This window comes from Vombatus ursinus, unplaced genomic scaffold (genome assembly GCF_900497805.2).
Source record: "Vombatus ursinus unplaced genomic scaffold, bare-nosed wombat genome assembly UNPS02014778.1, whole genome shotgun sequence".
Taxonomy (NCBI): Eukaryota; Metazoa; Chordata; class Mammalia; order Diprotodontia; family Vombatidae; genus Vombatus; species Vombatus ursinus.
The window spans coordinates 20852946-20863791 of NW_020954556.1; the positions used below are offsets into that span (position 1 = coordinate 20852946).

The 10846-nt window shown below is 40.5% G+C and overlaps 1 pseudogene; it reads left to right on the forward strand.

Moving 5' to 3' along the window:
- Positions 1 to 1012: 1012 nt before the first annotated feature.
- Positions 1013 to 2835, forward strand: LOC114045139 (annotated as a pseudogene).
- Positions 2836 to 10846: the final 8011 nt, after the last annotated feature.

Consider the following 10846-nt stretch of genomic DNA (forward strand, 5'->3'; position numbering starts at 1 on the left):
CTTTTTCATACTGGCAAGGAATGGGGAAGAGTCTCGCACCCAGAGCTGAAGGCTAAGGAAGTAGATTTGAAAATCTGAGGCATTCCCATAAAGCCTTGCCAGATTAAAATCCATCAGCTAGCCAGGTAGAACCAAGATAACAGCAGGACAACACTTGGTAGAAGAAAGTGAAAGAACAAGAAGTAAGGTCTAGTTTCCTATAGATCATATATGGAATTTAAAAAGAATATATGTTACTCCCCAATGCCATCTTCCCTACCCCTCAACCTCAATAAAACTTTTCCTTGTAAGAAATAATAGTGATAATAATAATAGTAATAACAACTAGAATTTATGTAACACTTTAAGGATTACAAATAATTGCATATATCTTAATTCATATGATCCTTACAACAACCCTGTGAGGTATCTTATCCCCATTTTACAGATAAGGAAACAGAGGTACATGGAGTTGAAATGACTTGACCAGAGTCACAAAGCTAGTAACTATATGGGGCAGGATTGGAACTCAGATCTTCCTGATTCCAAGTCCTTCATTCTTTCCACTATGCCTCCTAGTTTACTCACTAGGCAATGAATAGTTATAGTAAAACAAAACAGAACTATACACCAGCCGTATCTGACTATGTATACCTCATTCTACAACTGTAGTCCACCTCATCTCTGCCAGATATGTTTCACCATGAGTCCTATGAAACCAAGATTGGTCACTGCACTGATCAAAGTTCTTGAATCTTTCAATATTGTTTTCCTGTAAATTTTTGTGATCATTGCTGAAATTGTTCTCTTAATTCTACTTACTTTGGGAGTCTCTGTCACTGCTGCCGCTACCACCACCACCACCACCAGCATCGCTGGAGCAGAGAGGAATCCATGGGCCTTGCCACTCAGCCCCTCCTCCTCTCCACTGCCAGCTGCCAACCCCCTTTGGAAATTGGGATTGTGTTTGCCTCTCTCCTGTTTGGTTTTTCAGCGATCACTGAAGGTGGTTCAGGGGAGCAATAATAAGGCTGTAAAGGATTTGTTCCAACAAACTATTAAAACATGATGGATTACTATGAAGTTCTAGCTGTGCAGAGACATGCCTCACCCGAGGATATTAAAAAGGCATATTGTAAAGTGGCACTTAAGTGTCACCTGGATAAAAATCCTGAAAATAAAGAAGCAAAAAGGAGATTCAAACAAGTAGCTGAGGCATATGAGGTGTTATCAGATACCAAAAAAATAAAAAAATGGGACATCTATGACCAAGATGGAAAAGAAGGATCAAATGGTGTAGGTGGAGGAGGTGAAAGTCATTTTGATAACCCATTTGAATATGGATTCACATTCCAGAACCCAGATGATGTCTTCAGGGAATTTTTTGGTGGAAATGACCCATTTTCACTTTGACTTCTTTTTTTGGGGGGGAGGGCAATGGGGTCAGGTGATTTGCCCAGGGTCACACGACTAGTAAGTGTTATGTGTCTGAGATCGGATTTGAACCCAGGTCCTCCTGAATCCAGGGCTGGTGCTCTATCCACTGCCGCCACCTCGCTGCCCCACTTTGACTTCTTTGAAGATCCGTTTGAGGATCACTAAGCAGATCTTTCAAGAGCACATCCCTGCCACCAGTTAGGTTCATTAGGGCTCTGGCTTGCAGGGTTCTGTTGCAGTAGTCTGTATGAGAGGTGCATGGATGAAAAGAGTGAGACAGAGGTTTAACGGTAGGACCCTTCCTCTGGGTCCTACTGTTAAGGATCATTTGGAAATTGAAGAGGGACTCGTGGAAACCGAATCAGAGGTGCAGGACCCTTTTTCTCTGCATTTGGTGGATTTCCAGGTTTTGGAAGTGGACTTTCTTCATTCAATACATGATTTATTTCTTTTGGTTTAGGGAGGCACAGAGGCCTTACTTCATTCTCTTCTACGTCATTTGGTGGTAGTCGGATGGGTAACTTCAGATCCACATCAACTACAACTAAAATAGTAAATGGCAGAAAAATCACTACAAAGAGAACTGTTGAGGACGGTCAAGAAAGAGTAAAAGTTGAAGAAGATGGCCTGCTGAAGTCCTTTTAACAATAAACGGTGTAGAAGATGAAGATGCCTTTGCAGAGGAGTGCAGCTGCAGAGGACAGAAAGCCTTGCCTTTCCAGGCCAGTGCCGTTCTCAGAAGATGAATAGGCCTGCCCCCTCCAAACCCGTGCCTCAAAATATTTCTGTGGGGGAGGAGCAGGACGAACCTTGGGTCAGCAGCAGCTGGGTGTCCCCCACATTCTTAGCAGGACACAAAGAAGGTGGCAAGAGGAAGAAACAGAAACGGAGAGAGCAGCAGAAGGTGACCGAAGGGAACCATGAAAGCAGACTTGTCAGACGCACCAGGACCTTCTCACCATATGCTCCTATACCATTGGAACACATCCCTCTGTGTGTGTGTGTGTGTGTGTGTGTGTGTGTTGTTTTGGTTGTACACATTGTTAGGCAGAAGACAGCTCGTGTTTTAATATTGTACTCCAATTGCACTATCACAGTTTCTCGTGAGACTCCGGACATTTTAATAAGGGGTTGTCACGTTAGGCAGGTGAGAAGACTGCCCGGTTAGTGAATGGTGGTTTGATGATGTGTGTTGTGTTGGCGATTTGGAAGAGCGTAGATATTTTTATCTTGCGTCTTTCCCCCACGGGGCTAAGTGCCAGTCTAGCGAGGGTTTTCCTCTGGGTCCTACTGTTAAGCCTCTGTCTCACTTTTTCATCCATGCACCTCTCATACAGACGGCTGCAACAGAGCCCTGCAAGCCAGAGCCCTAATGAACCTAACTGGTGGCAGGGATGTGCTCTTGAAAGATCTGCTTAGTGACCCTTTTTCCCTAATGGAGGTAGAACATATGCTTCTTAGCAAGATAATTAAAGATGGCATAATTTAAGAAAACTGTAATACTGTGAGCTAGGCATTGAAGGATGAAGAAGGTACTTTCTCTTAAGTAGAACATAACCAAGCCTGGTCCTAGATGTTTCTAGGCCTCTGACTTTGTCCTATCATAGGTACTGCTGGGTGACCCATGAATCACCCCAAAGGTGAAATCATTCATTCCTTCCGTTCATTATGACCTTAGCCCCCAAACTCTCCAAACCATCCAAATTCTGCTCTAAAATTCTGGGGTTTTTTAGGGTGTGTGTGATGCAGAATCTCATCCAAATTCTACTTTAAAATTCTGTTTATTTTTGGGGGGAGGGTGATGCAGAATCTCTTCTTTATTTTACTGTATTTATTAGATTCCCTTTCAGTGAATGTACAGGATTCTGCCCCAATAATCCTAGTTTCACGGTGATATTTTGACTAATCTCATGTAGGGTCATGCTGAGGGGGAAGGAATAAGCTAGTTTAAAGGAACATCTGCTATCCTGAGTGAATAGGCTGAGCTGACTTTCAGTTTGCAAACATTCTAAAAAAAAAAAATCATTTCTTTGGAATCTGGCAGGATCACTTTCCAGCTCCCTGTAATTATTTCATTTGCATGACCTTATTGCTCCTTAACCTTTTTTTGTCCCCCTTTGAGCACCAACTAGAATCTTTGTATTGCCTTAACTTGATTCCTTGTGTGTTCCTTGACAATGGATTCCTCTTTCCCTCTTAACACCGGGGCCTCTGGGTCACACTGGTTTGTTCTTCTGTGTCTTCAAAATGTAGTCATTGTGAAATCTTTGATGTGACTGATGAAAATAAAAAGCCAGCAGCTTCCACCTAGCACTTCTGAAGGCCCAGCTTTCTTTGGTAAATGCAGCGTGTCAATATACTGTAACTACATACTGAGCTTTGGAAGCCAGAATACAAATGTAGCCACTGCTTGTACGAAATGATTGTTAAAATCATGTTTTAAGGGCCTTTTATCAGAGGTGGGGGGAGAGGGGAGAGAAGGAGGATAGGTTAATTTAGAATCCTGGGGTGGCTTAGTATTTATGCTTAGTATGAAAACTGTAACCTTAATAAACATTGATTCTTTACTTCATATGCAGGATATTTTAGGTACTACACATGTAAAATATTAAGATTTAGCATTGCCCTTCTGTCAGTCACTTGATAAGTACCATTAAATTGTTTGTGCTCTGTTACTAATATTTAAAAATAAAAGCAATTCTCTTAAAAAAAATTCAGCTTACTTTGCTCAGCATCAGTTCATACAAGTCCTTCAAGATTTCTCAGGTTAGGCAGGTGAGAAGACTGCCAGGTTAGTAATTGGTGGTTTGGTGATGTGTATTGTGTTAGCAATTTGGAAGAGCATAAATGTTTTTTCCTTGCGTCCTTCCCCCATGGGGGGGTGGTGGTGGTGGTGGTGGTAAAGAAATTGAAATTGAAACCATCCCATTCGTCATTTCTGACAGCACAATAGTTTTCCATTGCATTCATGTACCATAATTTACTCAACAATTCCTCAATTGGTAGGTACCCTATTTTACTTTATTTCTTATTTTTTCAAATAACATTTATCTTGTTCTGCCTCCTAATTCCCCCCATATACACTGAGGGGAAAAAACCCAAAAACAAAACCCTTGTAATAATATGCATAATCAAGCTAAATAAATAACTACATAATTTGTGTCTAAAAGATCTGTCTCATTCTGTATCTTGGGTTCATCTCCTCTCTGACAGGAGGTGAGTAGCAAAGTTCATTATCAGCCCTCTGGAATCATAATTAATCATTGTACTTATCAGAGTTTTAAAGTCTTTCAAAGTTGTTGGTCTTTACAATGTTGTTTCTATTGTATAAGTTGTTCCCCACGTTGTGCTCTCTTCACTCTGAATCAGTTCAAACACTTTCCCAGATTTCTCTGAAACTATCTCTTTCGTCATTTCTTATAGCACAACAATAGTCCATCACATATACTATAACTTGTTCAATCATTCCCTAGCTGATAGGCACCCCCTTAGTTTCCAGTTCTTTGACATCATGAAAAGAGCTTCTATAAATACATATATATGTATATATATACACATGTTTATATATGTGCATATATGTATGTATATGTGTGTGTATATATATACGTACTATATATATTAGCATATAGGTCTTTTTCCTCTTTCTTAGTCTTCGTAATGGTGTGGCTTTGTAAAGGGGTATACAGTTCAGCTTTTTGACCATAATTCAAAATTCCTTTCTAGAATAGCTAGACCAATCGACAACTCAATCGTGCATTTATATAGTTATTTTCCCATACCTTCTCCAATATTTTCCTTTTGTTGCCCATCTGATGGGTATGAGATAGAACCTCAGAGTTTCTGACTCGCATTTCTCTAATAATTAGTGGTCAGGATAATTTTTTCATGTGTTTGTTGATAGCCTATACTTTATCCTTTGTCAACTGCCTGTTCATATCCTATCAATTGGGGAATAATTCTTATTCTTATAAATTTAAATCAGTTCCTTATATATCTTGAAAATAAGACTATTCTCAGAGAAACTTGCTTCGAAGATTTTCCCAGTTACCTATTTTTCTTCTAATTTTAGCTGCATTAGTTTTATTTATATAAACCTTTTATATTTTATATAATTAAAATTGTCCTTTTTATCTTCTGTCATTCTTTTTATCCTTTGCTACATCATGAACTTTTCTCCTATCCATAAATCTGAAAAGTAATTGTTCTTTGTTCATTTAGTGTGGCTATGATGTCCTATTCATATTTTTTGACCAACATCCCTCATTTTAAATAGTCAATCTCCCCTCTCAGATCAACTGAATCTCAGAATTCAAGGAGTAGAGGTAATTACCTCTACCAGAGGTAATTGGTATTAATATGTTATCAAGGTTTTTTTTTTTTAATGAGTTATCCCTGATGGAATTAGAAGGCAGCTGAGCATTGGCTGACTAAAGATGGGTCACACTCTTGGTGGCCTTTAAAAAAGCCAAGCTTATCAGACCTGCTTTCATTAAAGAGAGGGATCAGCTTTGTGGACTATGGCCACAGAGAATACTATGTGCTTCTCCTTGCCTTTTCTTCCGTTAGCATCTTGTAGAAGAGCCAGTAACCCCTGGAGGGAGATACTACATCCAACTCTGGAGTGGATGAATTTAAGCTCTCTGAATTTAAGAGCGCTCACCTTGGTAGCTGAGATTTGAGCTATGGACAAGAGCAGACCCAAGGATTCAGTAATCCACTCAAAAGAAACACTGTGGCCAGGGGAAGTAGCATGAGGATAGGTGTGAAAAGATATTAGGTCCCTGCAGTACAAAATGGGTAAGTTGCCTTGGTCACATTTGTTCCTGAAGTGTGTGTCTCACTACCAGAATACTATACATTTGTGCCTACTCTTCCCATGGATACTGGGTATATTAGTGGAAGAGGGTGCTCAGGTTTACTAGGGGTTGGGGGATGGGGAATATTTTATAGATACTGTTCTTACGAGGCCATCTATGTAAATGCCTTTGTTTTGCACTAATTGTGTCCATTGACTGACTGTTAAAGGTAAGCACACCAGCAAGGAACATTTTCATTTTTTTCATTTTCTATTATATATTTTTTTACCACTACAGGAAAAAAAAAAAAAGATCGTACATGGAAGAAGGGAGATATAGAAACAAATGAAAGGTGAAGTAACCCTAGTCAATAAACTCCAATGGCTCCTTATTATCATCAGGATCAAATATAAAACCCCCTTTTTGGCTTTTAAAGCCCTTCATAACCTCAACCTTTCCTAACTTTCCAGTCTTCTCATACTTTACTTCCCTGAACATATTCTGTGATCCTGTGGCATTGGCTTCCTTGCTGTTCCTCCAACAAGAAACTCTATCTCTTGACTGCCAGTCTTTTCAGTGACAGTCTCTCATGCCTAGAATATTCTTCCTTCTCATCTCCACCTCCTAGCTTTCCTAGCTTCATTAAAGTCTTAGCTAAAGTCCCATCTTTTTTTAAAATTTTTTTTTTTTTGGCAGTTGGGGTTAAGTGACTTGCCCAGGGTCACACGGCTAGTAAGTGTCAAGTGTTTGGTCTGAGGCCAGGTTTGAGCTCAGGTCCTCCTGACTTCAGGGCTGGTGCTCTGTCCACTTCACCACCTACCTGCCCCCCCCAATCTTCTTTACAAAGCCTTTCCTAGTCCTTAACCTTAGTGCCTTCTCTCTGAGACTATCCCCCAATTTATATGTGTACATATATATACACACATATGTATATATGCATATTCATGCATATATAATCATATATATGCATAAATAATATGTTGTATGTATGTGGGTACAGCTAGGCAGCGAGATGGCTCAATGGATAGAGCACTGGGCCCGGAGTCAGGAAGACCTGAGTTCAAATTTGGATACTTATTAGTTGTGTGATCCTGGGCAATCACTTAACCCTATTTGCCTCTGTAAAATGAGCTGGAGAAGGAAATGGCAAACCACTCCAGTATCTTGGCCAAGAAAACCTCAAATGGGTCACAAAGAACCAGAAATGACTGAATAAAAACAATACAGTACCTAGCATGTAGTCGGTACTTAATAAAAGTTTATTGATTGATTGATATGTGTGTGTATGTATGTGTGTGTGTGTGTACTTATTTGTACAGTTAATTACATAGTCACCCTCATTAGATTGTGAGCTCCTTGAAAGCAGAGATTTTTTTTTTTACATTATTTGCACAGTGCCTAACACATAGCAAGCACTTAAATGCTAGTTGACTAACTCATATGAGGTTATACAGTTAGTGAAGTAGAAGAGCTGAAATTTAAAGCCAAACTCCTGACTCCCAATCCAACATCTTACCTTGTATGCCACTATAAGCTGCAAATGGATGTGCATGAGAGGACACAGTCATTGTATATCAAATTAATAATCCCCTTGAAAACATAGCCCGATATTACCTTCTCACCCTGCTCCCTGAAAATAGCAGGCAACCTTTATTTAGACTTTACAATAAAAATGTTTAATGCAAGGGACTTGTTAATTTGATATACAATGACTCTTCTCTCTCACAGCACAGCTTTGTTAAGTATTAAAGCCTTACGGAAATATGAAGTGTTATTTTAAAAATTATTTCTCTGCAAGCTGAGCAGTAGGGAACATAATGCAGAGATGAGAGATGAAGTAGTGATAGACCAGAAGGAGAAACCAAGTCCTAATGGCCTGATGAGCTCCCATGATTACCCACTTTAGAGCTGGAAGGGAATTTAGAGATAATGTAGCCCAGCATCTTCATTTTACAGAAGAAGAAACTGAGGCTCAGAGATGTCTTCTGATTCTCAATCTGATGATACTCTTTCCACTACACTGAACTGACTTTTGAATTGAGCCTGCTGGGTGCCATGGAGCAGGTAGCATGGAGGAACAGACTGTTTTATTTCATAAAGCACAGTTTTGTATTCATTCATAATGTTCTAATCATCATCAAGCAACTATGTTGATCTATTTAACCAGACATACTTGCTCTGGATTTTCTTGAAAGGAGACAAAAGGTACATTTTGTGACTAGATGAAAGACTTTTAGGCATGCTGGATTGTGGCATGAAATGGAAAAAAAAAACTTTTTCCAAACTCTGAATTTAATATTTATTATATTGTTATGTTCTAAATTTAATAAATATTATTATGATATAATGTTACATTAAATTTTTTATTATATAGCAACAGACATTATACAGATGCTAATTGTATCATCCCACAATTTACCAGATTTTTATTGTCTATAAAACTCAGTTAAAGAATGGTCCTTGGGGGCAGGTAGGTGGCACAGTGGAGAAAGTACCAGCGCTGGTGTCAGGAGGATCTGAGTTTAAATCTGACCTCAGACACATAACACTTACTAGCTGTGTGACCCTAGGCAAGTCACTTAACCCCAATTGCCTCACCAATGGAAAAAGAAAAAAGAAAAAAGAAAAAGAAAGAATGGTCCTTGTGTTCTAAGGAATTTGTTTAATTGCACTAGATATCCATCAGAGTTGGTCTGAGTTTTAAATTCACTTCCTCCTCACTGGCTTTGGTTACTCCATTGATTCCCTCTCCTTTTACTTAATGACCAGTTGTAACAAAAGCTGAAGAACTGGACACTCTTTCCACTGTCCAGGAGCATTGTCTCATCTACCCTGAGCTGTGGTCCTTTCTCCATTTCGATCCTCTTCTTTCCCAGAATAGAACAAAAGAACATGAGAGGTGGTCATTCTGTTGTAGCCTGCCCTGGTCAAATTGTATCTGATACTGACTTCTGTTTTATTCATGTTGAATTTGAGATGCCTGCAAGACTTTTAGTTCAAAATGTCCAACTAGCCACTCATGATGTGGGATTGGAATTCAAAAGAGACATTATGCTGGGCTATGTAGACTTGTCTATGTAGAGATGATAATTATTCCCAAAGGAGCTGATAAATTCTCCAGGGGAAAGAGTGTACAAAGAGAATCTGAGACGTAGAGTCTTGGGGGACACCACAGTTAGGGGACATGATATGGATGATGATCTAGCAAAGGAGACTGAGAAGGAGTGGTCAGATGAGTAGGAGGAGGACCAGGAGAGGACACTATCACAACAACCCAGGGAGTGGGGAGAGAGAACAGAGATCCGGGAGAGGAGTATAATCGGTACTGGCAAGTGCTGCAGAGAGGTCAAGAAGAATGAGGATTGAGAAAGGCCATTGGATTTGTCAATTGAGAGGTCACTGGTAACAAGCAATTTCAGGTGAGTCAAGGTTAAGGAGGTAAAGAACCTTAAAGGATGGTTGTGCCCTGCACAGGAATAAGGACATTCAGAAAAAGGTTGGGTTTGGAAAGAAAGAAAATGTAATTTCAACCCATCCATGCTGGCTCATTTTGTGTTGCTCACTTTTTCTTGCCAAAATATGGAAAATTCATGAGTGTGTACGTGGGGTGGAGTGGCATTGTGGGCAGAGGGGATTATTCACAAGGCCCTTCAGAGCTCAGAGCCTTCCTCTGTGATGAATGGGAAACAGAGCATCAGAAGCCCTCTGGTATGTGTGTGTGTGTGTGTGTGTGTGTGTGTGTGTGTGTGTGTGTGTGTGAAAGGTGCCTGAATCTGGTTATATGACATTCTTCCTGCCCTGAGAGTCCTGGGCCCTATATAGCCATGGAAAAGCAGCTGTAGGCAGGGGTACAGTGAGGAAGAATTGAAAGAGCTGGCATGGGTGTTGGAAACAAGCTGTGGACTGGTGTAAGTGAGACTTGACCCATCTTCCCGGCCTCTGATTTGTTCACCAAGCCTCATCCCTATTTCCACATTCCGTCCTTTGGAGACAACTGCTATAAAGGATGGACAAGAAGATAAGACTTGAAGTGAGGGCTGTTCCAGGGCATCAAGGCCTTCTGGGTGATGAGGTGGGGGAATGTTAAGCCCAATGTCACCATGGGTCTGGAGACACCCTAGGAAACCAGCCTGAAGCCTAAAACCATCTCCTGTGGGGAAGCTCCAGATGCAGAAGCCTGAAGCCTTGGGCCTCCCAAGTAGGGAGGTTGCACAAGGAAATTGGCCCAAACCAGTGTGACAAGGTAGGTTTGGGGTGGGGGTGGGGGGTTGTTCTGAGGACTGGATTAGAGATAGCATGATCTGGGTCTGGCTGTTCCAAGGGCCAAGATTGCAAGTTTACTTAGTTTGCCTTTTGTTCTGGTTCAAATCCATTTGGTTGCTACATTAAAAGGATCTGGAGAATGTATAACTCTAAATTATGTCTTTAACTGGGGGCCTGGCCAACGGGTGCCAAGAGCTTGCAGAATGTATTTTGTGTGCTGCCAGACCTCACAGAAGAGGCTGTGCATCCTACTTCTGAAAAGGCGAAAGGAATGAGGGAGGAAGGGAATAAGCATTTACATAGAACCTACTATGTGCCATATGTGTGCTATGAGCTTCACCAACTTTATCTCATTTGATTCTCCTCAAAAC